This window comes from Lygodium microphyllum, chromosome 4, assembly GCF_053477565.2.
Source record: "Lygodium microphyllum isolate KBCC chromosome 4, Lygodium_microphyllum_v1.1.10, whole genome shotgun sequence".
NCBI lineage: Eukaryota > Viridiplantae > Streptophyta > Polypodiopsida > Schizaeales > Lygodiaceae > Lygodium > Lygodium microphyllum.
Window position 1 is genome coordinate 89,826,229 of NC_141138.1, and position 15,011 is coordinate 89,841,239.

General features: G+C 37.0%; 1 pseudogene; it reads left to right on the forward strand.

The window, feature by feature from the left end:
• The first annotated feature begins 12,057 nt into the window (after positions 1 to 12,057).
• Positions 12,058 to 13,370, forward strand: LOC148037294 (germin-like protein 1-1 pseudogene; annotated as a pseudogene).
• The last annotated feature ends 1,641 nt before the right edge of the window (positions 13,371 to 15,011 follow it).

Sequence of the window (15,011 nt, forward strand, 5' to 3'; positions counted from 1 at the left end):
TGCGACCATGACCATGCTTGAGGTCACAAGCACTAGAACTCATCATGTAAAAACGTTTCATCTATATATATGAAATTTCGTGCTCTACATACATTGTTTTGTTTTCAGTACAAAAATATTTGAAATAATCTTTCTCTATTTTTCCTAAGCATACAATTGGATGTTGATGGGGGGAAAAAAAAAAACCAGAGAGCATGTGGCTCTCTGGTTTTTTTTTCACACCTCTGTTTTGCGCATCTATCAGCGTGTCTAAATTGCAGGATAAATGCGCATCTATTCTTGTCAAAAACTTGCAGAGTAAATGCTTTTTTAGACGCGCAAATACACGTATGTATAGACGCACAATATGAATATATCTATTTTTTTATAAATATGATTATATATTTATATAGCAAGTCAATTCGCGCGTCTATATGCGTGTCTATATGGGCGTGTAACTCTGACTATAAGCGCGCTTTTAGATGCAAAATTTTAGACGCAACAGTAGACGCGGTAATAAACGCGCCCGATATTTTTTAACACAGTTCAAATATTGCATCTACAAGCGCGTCTATGGAGCCTTTTTGTTGTAGTGTGTGCGGGAGGAGGAGGAGGTCGAGGGCTTTGTGGGGATTGCGTAGGAGGCGGCTCTCGATCACCCTCACCGGGAAATGAGAGAGGTGAGCCTCCACAAATGTACTACTTTGTCACAGATTTTGGTGGTATCTTGCATAACCCTGAGGGGAGGGAAGTGATAGCCTACTTGAGGGAAGTGATTTGTCAGAAGTTTTTTATATATGTCATAATTGCAAAGGCTTCTACCTCTATTAGACTGAAGCTACATGTACTTTTGAGGATGCTGAAATAATTTCACTAGATTCACCTCTATCAATTCTCTTCTACATCTCTTATTTCTTCAATCCCCTTCTCTTTTGTCTACTCCTCCCCCTGAAAAGCCCCCATCACCCTAGTGTCTCTTACCCCCGTGGTAGACTTTTGACCCCAAATGCTTCGACAACGCGCATGTGAGAGAGCACCTTTCATTGAGCACACACTATTTTTTGCACGCACGAGAGTTGGGATATTTATAACTAAGTTAGGAACCTCTAGTTGAGTGAGAAAGGTGGTTAGGAGAGTTTGAGGGTCGTGAAGGATGTTGCTAATTGTGAGATAAGTCCTTTCCTTAGTCGACATCTTGAGGACCATTATTATTTTCTTGAGTTACAATGAGATTTTGGGTGGGTAAAGTGGAGTACATCATTTCTTTTTGCTGAGCATTGAGAGGTGAGGATAAGAATCTTAAATTAACAAGGAACTTTATTTGTATTATGCATGAGGCACAAGCATATGTAGATAGGCTAGGCACAATTTCTTCAGTTCATTCATTATTTTTGGGTGGAGCATTGATTGATTGGTTACATACCATGATTTGACATTGCATAATTTCTCAAATCATGTATGGTTGGGTACGACGTACATTTTTTGAAGCATGATCACTAGGGCACATTTCATGGAATCAAGCATGTATATATGAAGAAAGCAACATTTTTTGAAGACATGAAGAAGATTTGAAAGTTATAAGTTCAGTCGTTGTGGTAAAAAATAGATATTGATGAAGGGATCAATAACTAGTATAATCACTAAGTGGAGGGGATGACTCCGGCTAAGACTAATGACCATGCATAAAGTGGGGCTTCATAAAGATATTAATTTCATGGACGAGGGATGAGTTCTGTGGTCATGATAACTTACAAGTTGTTTATCATGGAAAGCCTTCATATGTTTTGGAGATTTTTCATCCTAAAGTGAGAAGTGTTTCTGAGATTATCAGCTATGATACATGAAGAGATGGCATCTACAAGAGGTCTGTCGACATGTTTAGTAGGCTGGCTACATGTTTGTATGCACATAGGGGAAATGGTCATTAGATTTGGGCTTATGTGTCACTACTATCTATTGATATAGTGTGAGTGCAGCACGTGATGAACATAATGGATTTTTGAGATTATCGGGATGCTAATAGAGGAGGTCCATGATGTTTCATTATAATATGAAGGTGGCATATACCATTGATGAAATGACCTATTGTCAAGATGGTTGCAGTTAATAATGGCCAATAATGACAGGTTGATGACAAGCTCTCAGCTATGTATTCGATCTAGACAAGAATGGAAAAATCGCAGACGATGGAAAATTTAAGAATATGAAGATGTTTTGATGACCATTTAAGAATTGCAAAATGGCGCGCAGTGATGACATGCTAGTTTTTGGTGGCATGGTTTGTAGTTAGACAACCGAAGAAGACACGTAACATGGCGGTGATGACAACATTTGCCTGCGTTTATGAAACCCAGAATCTTCATTATTAGCCTTAAAGGCTAAAAACCTTATAAAAAGCCATAAGGCTTTACCTTTAAAGAAACGACTTAGGCTTTTTGATTTTTGAAAAGCTGAAACTCAGAAGCAAGACTCAACATGAGGAAAACTATATAAGAGGAATGAGAGAAGAGTTTAGCCTTTCCCTACTCCATTTACTCTTGTTTGTAACTTGAAGAGAGGAGAGTGGAGGGTCAATGCAAGAGTGTACATTGTCAATTGTGCATTGTCAATACCTTGGCACATTGCATAATCCAAAGGCCATCACATCATACGCAAAGGTTCCAAGTACAATAATAAATGTTGTTTTCAACTTATCTTCCTTTGCAATAGCCATTTGATTATAATGGGAAAAGTAGTCTATAAATGAATAGATATCCCTACCCAATAACTAATCTAGAATTTGATTAATAAATGGCCGCAAGTACTAATATTTGACCGTCTATTAATTGAGCTCTTGAAAATCTATGAAAATCCAAATTTAATATTATGTCAATCTTAGCAATTTTTGTAGCTCCTCAAATATTCCATCTCTTAGCTCAAAAGGTGTATGCCTCAGTTTTTGTCAAATAGGACGACTACGTTGGGGAAGTTACTATATGTATATCCTCTACATCACATGCATTCAAGGCCTATATATAAATATCCTTATCTTGAATTTTTTGTGAATAAAACATAACCCTTTTCTATTAAATCTATAAATAATCCCCTTATATTGCATCCTTTTGTATGTAAAAAATATTTAAAAATGATATTTAGAAATATTATTTTGAATCCACGTTATGCATACATATATTCATGAGTAACTTACTCAAAACTTCTACTTTCTTCAGAGAAATATTATGCACAGCTAGACTAGGAGGAATACTCCTTACTACATCATAGCTCCAAGTAATAATGTCACAAAATTCTTGGATCAAGGACATGTAGTCCCTTCTCTTTTCCAGACTAAGCATAGATCCTAATTTAATTGGTCATGGCTCATCCAACGTACTAAGATGTAGCTCAATCAAATCCACATCTCTGATTCTCTCTTGAGCTCCTATAAGCTCATTTAGATTTACGTGATAAACATCTTTTGTAGTGGAACCCTCTCTTGATTCATCGCTTGACAAATCCTCACTGCCAAAAAGATCCTCTAATACATCTAATTCTATCAAAGATAAGGGTACTCTCTCGCTTTGAGGAGATTCAAGATATGCGTCTACCATTATGTGTCTAGCATCTTTGCCAAAAATCATACAACCAGTGGGTATATAAACTTGATCGTCATATTGCAAGATCCATGGCGTTCCTAATAATACTTGATGGCCGCCCTGTAAACCTAATAACCCTAAAGTCCAAAATGCATTCCACATTAGCAACATTCAGGAACATGATTTTAGTGAACTTGAAAATCTTTTAAGTCCCATTTTTCATTATTTAGAATATTGAAACTCAAAAGGAGACAAACTTAACTTTCCCAAAGCTATCATATGATATATCATTGGAAACCTTATGAAAAATTAAATCTATTAAGCTATTGAATACCGAATTTGCATCCACGTTATGAGAGTTGTCGCAATGAAATTTTTTAAATATGAGTCCTAAACTTGTGAAAATTTTTCAAATTCACTTATTGTATGTTCACATTGACTTTGATAATGCAATCCTTCGATTGTCTTAAACTGTCATCATCCATTCGGAGAATTGTTAAGACATCCTTCTAGATTTTCAGTCCGAGACTTTCCATCAATTCTGAACTCATAATGTTGATGCAGGATCTTGTATCCACAATGATATGATCCATTAATATGCCATCAATATATGTTGCTACCTTTGGATAATGCTTTTTAGCATGTTCAAACTAATCATCGGGCTATTCCCAAGGGTTACGTAATATATCTAGTGCGAACTTGAATCTTCTTAAACTCTTTATGCACTCCTCAAGATAACTTCATCAATTGCAAGAGATTCACATCATGCTTTACCTTGCAAAGAGAATTAGCTAATTCAAATTTATGATAATTAGCAATGGTTCTGTTCTCCCGCTAGACCATTCTTTCTCTTCGTCATTGAACATGCTTAGGTGCCTCTTTCTTGGTTTTTACGTTCCTCTTTGGAACCTCCTTATTGGAGTCAACTTTTCCACTAGTAGCTTTTTGAGGAGAGGCTTCCACATTAGGATTAAGGACTTGTGTCTCCTTATCATCGTGTTTAAGGTTTGCCTCAATAAGTTTTACATTATCTCTAACGCATTCATTAACCTTATGTTCTCTTGTAATGGCTCATAAATTGGAAACCTCAAAGGTATTGACATGCATAGCTTTGATAAGGCTAACAATATTACCATAGGTAGCTCTTCTACCATTGCTTTTTCTCTCTGCAATATTTTCTTTGGTCCCTCATCTTGTTGAAGGTTATTTCCTTGTGCTCAATGATTGATTAGACCTCGTTGTCTACTCCCTTATTGAAGAGAGTTAATCTCACTCAAGTAGATGGCTAGACTTTCCACATGTATTGCATTTGACATTAGGTCAGTTTCTCAAAAAGTGTTCGCTACCATACCATTTATAGCTAGATCTTGATGGATCGTCCTCTTCAAGATGTCAACTCCCTATAAATTTTTGTGACTTCTTTAGGAAATTGACATCTACAACTATTTTTCTATATTGTTTTGTCATCATATGAGTATAATTTTCATCATGTCCTTAAATTTTCCAAGAACATTTGATGCACCAGACTCATAACTATGATCATTCACTTGCTGTTCAACGAGCCTAACCACCTGACTAGAGATTGGCCATTGATTAATTGGCATGTCATTAGGGTTTGTCAGTTTGCTTCCATTATTTAGTGGAACTATTTGGCTAGACATTGGCATATCAACATTAAGAGGAGTTGACAAAATATGCACATTCTGCATTATGCTTCCTCTTTCATTCAGATTGGTCATAGATATACTAGTCGCAGCTTGACTTCCATTGATCAATGACATATTACTTTCAAGACCTAGTCTCAAACTCAAGTTTACCCGAAATGCATAAGCTGCTTATAAGTGAGACTCTATCTCTTTTGCTCGTATAATAATAGTATCAATATCAGCTAGAGAATACTACTCAACTATACTTCGATATTGAAATTTAATCTGTGCAACTAGTACTATAGTTGGGTAGCAGTAGGTGGAATAGGAATAGAGGTTTGTAATTTGTGAAAAACCTTTTTCAGTTTCTTAGCATAAACTTGAGCATTCTCATGGGACTTTTGATGTGTCACATTCAGAATACATAGCTAATATTTTCCACCTCTCTTAGGGGCAAACTCTCTTTGAAAGGCCACAAAAAATAAGTCAATCGTGATTATGGTCTCAGCTTCCAAGCCATGATACCACATTGTAGCTTGTCCTTTTAGAGTCATATTAAAGAACATCATGAGATGTCCTTCGTCTTGAATTCAGCAATTGAACATTAATTTCTAAAACTCACTTATGGGAAGTTCTGTATCTTGCTCTGCTAACCCATTAAAAATGGGTAGAGGAAATCCTAGAGCTAGAAAATCTAGCGTTTCTGTAGGTATTACAATGGGTTGCACCATCATGACAATCAAGTTTGCTCTATGGGTTAACATCAGGGGGTTATACTTTCACTCGAAGTAGATTAACTTTTCAAACAAAGGAAAACACTAAAGCTTCCTCATCCCAAGGAAGTGACTGGGATATTAATTGGGTCAACAAAACCTCTCTTTCTCAAAGATATCGAACTACTATGCTTAGGAAAACATCTCCTAATGACTTCAGCTTGTTGTCTAGCCCTTTTAACTCTTTATTATTGTTTAAACTTGTCTTAATAGTGTTTGTTAAGAAATAATAGATTTATCTCAATGCTCTTTGGCATAACCTAACTTTGAATAGTCCCTAATTAACCAAGATTCAAAAACTATCACTTATTAGTCACTCTCGACAAACGCACCACCTGTTGGGACTAAAACATGCTCGACACTAGCTCTAGAACTCTAGTTGGGCCTCATGTGCTCACCGAACCACCCTCACATCCTCACAGCCACCACCATGATCATTGGGTGGCTATATACTAATCTAAATAAATCATGTGTTTGGCAGAATTGAAGTCCAATGGTTTTGCCTTTCCACCAACTCCAAGAGAGGGAGTATCCAAAAGATTGTATACAATATAACAATCCAAGAGATTGTATACAATCCTCACTTAATTCATTTACCCAAGATATCATGCTATCCTACAGTAAAGGAAAATCTTACACTCTTAGTGTTGTTGTTACCTAGACATACAATTGCCATACATCCAAGAATTTATCTTCTAAAACCATGTTTAAATTGCAAATGCAAAGTGTATGGCACTCTGTGCTTCAAAAACTTAACTAAAACGAGCCAATGTAAAGTGTATAAATAATCCTTCGATGATTTCTTTCTAATCACATCGTGCGACATTGCTAAGAAACAAACCAAACCGGTGAACCCGTGCTACTAAACCTCTTCAATCTTATACAAACTAGCTTGTATGCTAAGATATACAACAAAATGAGCAACTTAATCAAATATCTTTCCATTTCAGTTCCACACCCTCTATTGTTTACATTTAGATTGAATGCTTAAATGTAGGGAGACTTTGTGATAATTTTTCAGAGAAAAGAATTCTAAAACATGCACGTTAATATATAGATAAAGGTAAACAAAGGCAAAATCTCATGCTTCATCTTCATTATATATTCATAAACATTCGTCTAATTTCTTTGTGCACAAAAAAAATATTTTTCTCTAATTTTCTCCCTTTATTTGACTATTTTCCATGAATTTTTCCATTTATTTCAACATAAATTATTTATTTCTTTGAGTTTTTACTTTTTTATGACTTATTAGAAGTGTGATCCATTAGCATATACAATTTCATGCCATGCGAACATCATGTGAGCCCAAAACCCAAAAACAACACTATTTTCCATTAAATCTCGTATTTCGAGTTTGATACTTTTATTGTATTTAATGTATGAAAATGAAAATGAATATTTTTTTGGCATTGCAAGCATCAAAAAATATGTTTCAATCATTTGCAATCATTTTTCCATCATATGCACTAACGATGCATCATAAAAATTAAATAATGATCACTTACTCAAAAATTTGTATACGTACGGCTGGTGTTTTGAGGAAATGGAGCCGGTAATATAATTTCCCAAGTGCTAACACTCCCAATTCACTCAATCTACTTCTCTTTACACTTTCAAACCATCATCCATCAATGATTTATCAAATCAACCCTCCCTTTCTCTCTCACATAAAGAGCCATATGAATAAGAAACAAAGAGGATAGAGACATAAAATAAAAGAAAGACTCATTTTTAATCTTGCTGAATACTACATCATTTTTGCAAGGATTTGAGCATTGGAAAGTAAAAAAATGATAGATCTGATGCCCAAGAGTAGAAGTGAGATGATGATCGAGAAAAAAACCATTTTTTAGGCAGAGAAGGAGGCACTTGAAAGAAATGCATCCTCGCTCCCCCCCATGTCATTTGAATTCTCATGTTTGTTAGCTCTTAAGCCATGTTTAATCACTAAACACTGAACTAACTAGTTCAATTCTTGGCTTTTCACACTTGCGCATATGTGGTTTCAACCTAGTTGAGGGGCAAATAGCCTTGAAATTGTAAGCCAATTGCATACCCGGATTTCCGGCATCGAAATCTATCACCTTTGCCTCTGTTACATGCTTTCCAGCTTCCTAATGCAGTAGCTGCTTCATTACAAACAAACCTTGCAGCCATTATATGGGGGATCAAACAAACTCTAATTGGACAAATGGACACTTGCATTGGATTCCTAGTATCAAAGTGTATCTAGAAAAACTCTAGTTCCTTGATCCGTAACCATTTTATTTTGTACCAAAAATGCCTCTTTTATGGGACTCAAATCCTTTTGGCCTTGAATCCCTGCTTTAAAATATGCTCTCATTTAGTGATTTCCTATACTCTATGAAGCTCAAAAATAGAATATTGAGCCATTACATCTAGTCATAATGGCTTATTAATCCAAACATAGCTTTGATGCCTTGAATCTCCAAGCAATATTGATAGATCACTACTATAGGTAGGGCTTAAGAGCAATAAATAAAGCATTCAAGAAATTGTAAGCTTGAGGCTAAGCTTTAACGGCTATCTTAAGAGCAATAAATAAAGCATTCAAGAAATTGTAAGCTTGAGCCTAAGCTTTAACGGCTATCTTAATGTTGTCCACATAGGGTTTTGGAGGAGAATGATGACAAGTGAAGAAGGAAGAATTCAAACATGGTCAGTGATGAAGCTATATTCCTAAGAGAATCCAAAGAATGCAAAGATGAAATGTATTTGTTGATTACAATAAGAAGGGGCTTGTTCATGCAGCAAAATCTAGGCCAAAATTTGCACTAAGTGGACCTATCACTTTCTTTCTTCAAATATACTAAAAAGTGTAGTAGACATGGAGCAAATCAAGCAAAGAATGCTTGGCACATGGCCACTCTAACAATCCTAGTTTACATTCTTTGGTGGAGCATTTCATCATGAGTTGGAATCCTAGTGGGTTGAAAACTTGAGGGCTTCATTATATGTATACCCTCTATATCACGTGCATTCAAGGCCTATAATTTATAAATACATTTAACTATGAATTTTACTTCAATAAAACACATAAGTTTTCTAGTCAATATATAAATAACCCCTTTATATTGCATCATTCAATAAAACACATATATCTATGAGTGGATCCCCAACGCTAGAAACAACATATAGAGACGAGCATGGTCTAAATGCCCTCATCAATAATCTCTTTGCACACAATGGTTCTGCAGGTCATGTCTCTTGTAATAGCATAGCAATTTTATAGCTCTCATTATGTAGATCATCTCCTATGAACTATTAATGCCTTTAATGATAAGATTTATGTCTTAATATTTCCATTCCTCTCTTTTCCTTACACTCCTCCATTTGCCAAAAACTTTGCAAGGCTTCTTAGCTTGTGAGGTCTAGTTGGTGGATTAAGAACTTTTCATTTATAGCAACACTTGAACCACTCACTTGTAGATTGAGACATGACCTACAGAACCATTGATGAAATCCATTTTTAGAGGAAATAACGAGTGTATTGCAAAATAACATAAATGGAAATTTGAAAGATTCAAAGGGACCATCTAAAGTATAGTAAACATGTTGCCTTTCGAAAATCCCCCTATCCCTTCTATAAGATAGATTTCATAAATAACTTAAATCTAATTATGTTTAGCTCATTCAAGCTTCAACCTTTCTGAACGGAAGAAAGAAATATGCTTTCTTTTGTAGATTGCATCAATGGATTCATTAGAGATAGATCATGCATTCCTCCATTCCATTAATCACTCTTTGCTCCATTATTCATTATTTACTTTGAAGAAGAAAATAAAAATAATAGATTTAGTTAATAAATTATACATATAGTTCCTTTCTTGCACACTACAAGTATCTAAATCAAGTCTTGTCAGGCTTCTTGAAGAGCAATGAAGATGAAGCCATATCAATGCTCGCCCTCATGTTCTCTTGAAAGTGTCCAATCTAAGGTTCCTTGAGCATGATAATATATAGGCTCCCGTGCATATGGTGTTAACACCATAGAAACCTCATGCTATCTCTTTTAGTGCCAAGTGGAGGCTATATTGAGTATCCAAGAGAGCTTTTAAGAAGGGCATCACCACATCCTATGCCCCTTTCAACTCTGCTAATGATCTTGTTTCTTGGTTACACCTACTAGGTTGATTCCATGTGATATGTGCCCTAATAGAAATCATGATGTGGAATGAACCTCATGCGTAGTCACTCTTTATTTTGCAAGTTTAACCTGTCCACACTACATGTAAAAGAATGGATGAATTGGAAAGATAGTGCTTAGAATACACTATGGTGCATTACTCCATGTACAATGCAAGATGCAAGGGTTTCTTGATGAAAATTAGATTCATTCTCTCATGTCTCACCTCTCATTGTGGAAAGGAATCTACGCTCTTCCTTTGCACTCACTGACACTCTTGATACAATCATTGATGGACAAACCCCCTTCTCAAAGCTATTGTAGTCCTTTACAACTATCTAACTCTCACAAACTTCTTTTAGACTCAACCCATAGTTCCTATTTGTGCGATAGAACATCTCCTTCTCTATTCAAAGGCATGTGTTATTTGTTGATGTTGCTTACTCAAGTGTTCATACACCTAAAACTACATAAAGATGCAATAGATCTCATGCCATGTTAATGCTCAACAATCGTGTAACAATATGTTTTCCCAATACCTTTACATGGTAGTAGTTGAAAATCTAGGGAGATGACCTACACATGCATTGCATAATAATAATTATCCTTGTGATGTGCTTGTGATGTATGTACGTCTTCATGCAACAAGAACCATCCATGGATAGAAATTAATGTTGATTTTTTCATCATGCAACAAAGAGGCATCAAGAGTGCAAAATGTTGAAGTTCCATGACTTTTTAAAAAAAACTAGCTTGTGCTAGATATCCTTAGCTCCATCAACATAGCTAGCAGTAGTGTGTCTCAACAAGAGACAAGAGATGAAATAATAGAAGTTATGGCCCTATAGGAATAATTTATTTTTCTAATGTGACTAATCAAAATCAATTGAATCGACTGCTACACGTTTTCTTGGCTTGCATAATTATAATGAAACTTCCAAAAGGCGATTCTAATGAAATAGAAGGAAAGCTAGCATGCTTTAGTATTTTTGCAAACACAAACACTGGAATAGCAAGAGAAGTCAACATTGAATTAGTTGCATGTTAAGGTTTAGATTGAAAAGCTCAATTTTGATGTGCTTAAAAAAGCATATTCTATGAACTCAACATGAAAAAGGTTGTGTGTAATGAAGATATTCAACCTGAATAGTTGCATCAACTATTAGTCAATGTTATAAACACACATCGAGCCGTGTACCAACATATAACATCAAAAGAAATATGTACATATACATGCATGTGCGAGTATGTGCTAATAACAAACACGAAAACACAAAATGACATTCAAAAGTAATGTAATTTATAACAACACAAGTAAAGTCATAAACTTTGGAATTTAAAATTTAGATAAAAACTACAATGCTCATAGATATGAAAAATAAATACTCATAGTTTGTAGATTGATTCAATCAATATCTCGAATAAAGATATTCCATAAATGGGAGATTCTAGTGGTGTGAGACCACCCCAAAACATTACTACTACAAAAAAGAATCTGCATTGAAAAGAGCTTATGTTTTGATACTAAATAACTATGGGGGTTGAACCGAATACCTTCTAGTCGCCTATAGAAAAAAAAAATAAAAAAAAAAAAATATATATATATATCTCTCAAGGCCAGGAATTAACAAATGAAGTAAGGAACCCCACGTATGTATTCTAAATTTCTCCATTCAGGAAGACCTATTCCAATGTGTTCTAGCGGCTGCTCAAAATTTGTATCGACTTTCATCATCCGTCTTGTGCAAGTCGTGCGGCCCAAGCCTACGCCGGGGAGGTAGAGCCTTCGAAGTCAAGGCGAAACTAGAAGGAAGATTCATGTGCATGTTCGTGATTTATGAGTGACCGAGTCAAGGATTATTGAGTTCTGCATGCGAGGAAGATCATGTACTGCACGGAAGCTGGAGAGATGCTATATATAAGTATCTCACCATCGTGAGATTTCTATCCACCATCCATCGGCAATCCTCCATCCGTTCATTAATCTCTCTCTCTCTCTGTGTCTGTGCGTCAGCCTCTGTCCTCTGTGTCATAGCCCATCAAGATGGTGTCTACTAGTAAAAGCAGTATACTTGCGAGGAGAAGCTCGAGGCTCTACAGTCGCGGCCACCTTATGTTGGCTGCCGCAATGCTAATTATGATACAGTGCGCCTGCAATAGTAACAGCCACATGAGCGTAGTACAGCTCGTTCGGGCCTCCGACGCGGATCCGCTCCAGGACTACTGCGTGGCCGACCTGTCGCAGCGCCTCGGCGTGAATGGTTATCCGTGCAAGGAGGCGGCGAATGTGACGGAGGAGGATTTCGTGTTCCACGGCCTGGCCCGAGCAGCCAATGCGAGCGCGAGCCCGGTGCTGGCAGATGCTACATTTGGGTTCGTGGAGGAGTTTCCGGGCGTGAACACGCTCGGGCTGGGGATGGCGCGCCTGGACTTCGCGGTGGGCGGGGTGATCGTGCCCCACACGCACCCCAGGGCCAGCGAGATCATCTTCGTGCTGTCCGGCAGGCTCTACTGCGCCTTCGTGGACACCTCTAACAAGCTCTTCGCCAAGGTCCTCAACCCGGGCGACGTCATGATCTTCCCACGCGGCCTCCTGCACTTCCAGCTCAACGTCGGCTCCCACCCCGCCACCGCCATCGTCGCCCTCAACAGCCAACAGCCGGGCTTCCAGCTGGTGGCTAGCTCCCTATTCACGCCCGATATCCCCAACGCTGTCCTCCGCAAGACCTTCTTCCTGGACGACGCCACGCTCGACTCAATCAAGGCTACCTTCAAGGCCATCGACTAAACTTACTGTTATAGCGCGCACTATGAGCTTGTTCACCTTGACAAAAATCCTTCTCAATTCTTTGGAAGAAGGAAATAAAACCTCTTCAAATTTCTCAAAATATAGTTATATTTATTAAATATGTGTATAAGATACCGTCTCAATGGGGAATACTTCCTTCTGAGATGATAATAAAAATGATTTACTTCATCTTCCTCAAAATTTATTTCCCAAACCCTGGCGCACCATGAGCTTTTGTTCACTCCCTACGTAGGGAATTCCACACAACCTACGAAAATTTCCCATATTTCTTATATATATACGTCCCGATATATAAGTAAGGATTTCAATTTCCTATATGTGATGAAAGGGAGTTATAGAATTACCTATAAATACCTAAGAAATGTAATGTCATATATGCAAATGTAGCGAAGAATTAGATACATTCTCAAAGAACATCCTACGTATGGAAATTTTAGAAAAGTGAAGATTTGATTTTGATATCATGGAAATAATAAAGTTTGGCTGGTAATATAACATACAGCACTATTTTAACTAGCTTCCACAAACACTAACGTAGGGTTTATGTTGAGCTGTCTCATTTTGCAAACATGTTGCTAAAGGTGCTCTAAGTGGATATACAATAGAGGGAAAGGAGCATGACTTCAATGTTACATGTTTTTCATTATTTTCTTCAAACTCCATGGAAGTGCAATTATCGAAAATAGTTGTTATTTTACAGATGTATGTTCACAACCACCTCTAGAGTCTACATTTATCTTGAACATATATCATAGAGTCTAATTAACTCTCTTAGTATAGGTGAAAATTTCTAGATGATTTGTCGTACTAGCTGGATATCATTTCATATTGGAGGAACAATGCGATTACACAAGCACAACCCTTTCCAACCAGAAGCTGAGAAGTGTCTGTTTGCTAGAGCATGTTTGCATTAAAAAGACTAAAAAGGACACAGTCTAGGTGTGACATTAAACCCCCCTAAAATGAATCAATCCTGAAGGTGTGCAAAAGTCTTCAAACTTCTCTCAAAGGACCTCCATAAATAGATATTTTGCGTTGTTATATGTTGTAGGTATGTAAGTCAAGATGCTATCTCCCATACATGTAGCATCTTGTTGATATGTACCTTGATATGCTTAGTACCATGCATAATATATAGGATTCTATACAACTTACAGAAAAATCTAGCTATCACTGTAGGTAATAACAAGAGATGATAATCTAGCACCAACATTTGCCAAAAGATGTTGTAGCCACAACTTTGCAATAGCTGTAAAGGTTACATTGTACCAAGCTTCACAACATGTAGCAACTACAGGGTACTTCACGTTGAACTAGCTAAAGCATAAAATCATTTCCATTGCCTAGTGTTATAACATCCCACTTAGTCACTATATCAAAGCAAATATGCATGATACATAAAATACATGCTTCACTACTTGCAAATGTTACGTATTTGGTTTGTGTGTGGCTCTCTCTCCTCAACCAACTAAGAACATATTGTATACCAATACAAATGTGGCATAAATAAATTGGGCAACTCACCAATTGCTACTATAGATTGGCATGAAACGGTCAAAACTAGTTTACAATCCTCAAAGTGAAAATGGCATGTCAAAGCTATCCAATGTAGTTGAAGTCACCCATCTAATGTCCCTCTAAGACGAGCAAACAGTACAAGGGAATGGGAAAATAGTGATGCGAATAGCGAGGCCGGTTTGAGACAAAAGTTTCGAAAATCTAAGTGTGACATTTGTCGAGAAAACATTTGCGAGAAAGAATGAAAGAGAGAGCGAGAGAGCTTAAAGATTTGAGAGGGAGAGAAAGAGGGGGGGAGGGAGCTCATCACCATCATCACCGTTGCCACCGCTATACACGAAGAAAAAAGAGAAGTGTGCAAGGGAGAAGGGAGGGAAGGTGTGAAGAGAAGGTACAAAGGGTTTTATCTTCAGGCCTTTGTGGTAGGTACATTTTCTCTTGCTTTGTTGTGTTCTCTTCTTTTCTTTTTTTGTTTTTCTTTGCAAAGAGATACATGGAAAGAGAGGGAGGGAGAAGAATAAAGGGACAGGAAGAGAGAAAGAGGGAGAGAAAGGAAACAAAGTG